This window comes from Triticum dicoccoides, chromosome 6A, assembly GCF_002162155.2.
Source record: "Triticum dicoccoides isolate Atlit2015 ecotype Zavitan chromosome 6A, WEW_v2.0, whole genome shotgun sequence".
Lineage (NCBI taxonomy): Eukaryota > Viridiplantae > Streptophyta > Magnoliopsida > Poales > Poaceae > Triticum > Triticum dicoccoides.
This window is the reverse complement of record NC_041390.1, coordinates 297,103,693-297,106,057: the sequence shown is the minus strand read 5'-3', so window position 1 is coordinate 297,106,057 and position 2,365 is coordinate 297,103,693.

The following is a 2,365-nucleotide window of genomic DNA, read 5'->3' as shown; positions in this document are numbered from 1 at the left end:
CCGAGCACATTATTCATAGATTCGGTATTCCTCAAACGTTAACTACAGATCAAGGTTCATCTTTCATGTCACACCAAGTCAGAGAGTTTGCCGAATCTTATAACATAAAGTTGCTCAATTCCTCTCCATATTATGCCCAAGCTAATGGACAAGCTGAGTCTAGCAATACAATTTTAATCAAGCTCATCAAGAATAAGATTGAGGATAATCCAAAGAGATGGCATGACTTGTTATCTGAGGCATTATGGGCACATAGAATCTCAAGGCATGGTGCTACGAAAGTGACTCCATATGAGCTAGTATATGGTCAGGAGGCTGTTTTACCGGTGGAAGTAAATTTGAATGCTTTGAGAATAGCCAAACAAAATGATTTATCGGCAATAGACTTCTATAACTTGATGATGGACAACATTGATGAGGTTGCTGATAAACGTTTGGCTGCTTTGAATGCCATAGAGAGAGAGATAAGTTGAGGGTGGCAAGGGCTTACAATAAGAAAGTCAAGTTGAAGAATTTTCAAGTTGGTGATCTCGTTTGGAAAGTGATTCTGCCGATTGGTTCAAGAGATAGAAAATTAGGGAAGTGGTCTCCAAGTTGGGAAGGTCCTTTTAGAATTGCAAGAGTTGTTCCCGGAAATTCATATTTGGTGGAATCAATACAAGGGGCATTGTTACCTCGAGCTCTCAATGGCAAATATTTGAAGAAGTACCACCCGAGTGTGTGGCAGGAAGCCTAAGTGGGCAATGGCCGATATACGATTATCGCCCTTAGCACAAACATGGCCGATACATAATTGTCGCCCTGAAAAAAATAAATGGCCGATGGAGTGTTGATATCATCCTTAGAACAAACACTATGCATATTATTTTTCAGCGTGCAAGCTTTGCCGAAAAACGGGCGGGCTTGTGTTGACACCTGATTTTGGCAAGATACAGATTGCAATGAAGATGGTCTTGAGTGAATGAGTTTTCAGCATAAAAATATTCACGTCACCAAGTGGAACCACTTAGATGATTCGGTTATATTCATTCGACTTTATCTTATGGACCGAAACTATACTCCGAGTGGCATAGTTCAATGTTCCGAGTGGTTTGCGGCCAATCACGTCTTCAAGATGACTTCGGATGAAGGAGCACTCTTAAGGAATTGTCTTCGTCTCGTCAAGGCAATTGATTTTGATATATAAATCATCTCAATCCGATTTCATATGCAAAAGTTAGAGGCAATATACTGCAGACTGAACCTCAACGGAAATATGGCGCGAGGTGCCACACACTTGTCTGATAGGTTGCGCGAGTAATTCGGCCATCAATACGGCCTTGAATCGAAAAACCTTCAACACGGAAAAGTTTCGTCTCGTCGAGTCGATCGATTTTCATATATAATTCGTCTCAATCCAAGGTCGTATGAGGCCTGGAGAGACAAATCAAGATCGGGCTATGTTTTCAGTCGGAAACCCGAGTGAAAAGTTTACCATCTGAGTGAAAGTTTACGGTCGAGTGAAACTGGATGAATTATTATTATCCAAGTGGAAATATAGTCATCCGAGGGAAAATATGATCATCCGAGTGAAATTGTCGTCTAGGTGAAAATATTCCGAGTGAAAAGATTACCATCGGGACGAAAACTTGCCGATTGAATAAGATAGTGCCTTCCGAGTGGAAATATAGTCATCCAAGTGAATAAGATAGTGCCTTCCGAGTGGAAATATAGTCATCCGAGTGAAAGATTGTCTTCCGAGTGAAAAAGTCCAGTCGGACGATCCGAGTGAAAGTATCTAATATCCGAGTGAAATTGAACATGTGCTCGAAAGTTTATCAAAATGACCTTGGATGAAGAAGTGTTCAATACAGAAGTTGTGCGTATCATCAAGACGGTAAGCTTTGATTTTGGAGTCATCATCATCAGAGATAATATATAGCCTACAAATTCACTACGAGACTCGGATAATCCAGTCTACTGCAAGACCGAGTCCGACTGGAAGATAAAGATGACCTCGAAAACTATTCAAGATGGCCTTATTTGAAAAAGTGATCAACATGAGAGTTTTTCGTATCGTCGAGGCGCACAAGTTTGATATTTGGGCCATCTCGATCGGAGATCATATGCAAGCCCGGCGGCCTGCGCAAGAAGGAAGACAGAGTTTGGGCCAGATTCAGACTGAATCCGAGTTGGAATAGAATTAGGACTCTAGGACGTGAATTGATGTAATTTTTCTTGTAAGGAAAGCCTAGATGAATCCTTTACTTGCACGGGAAGTCCAGCCACCTCTTATATATGTTGGGGGTGACGACCGATTGAACAACACACAATCAAACAAATCAATATACTACTTTTTCATCTACGTTTTATCTCTCCACCGTTT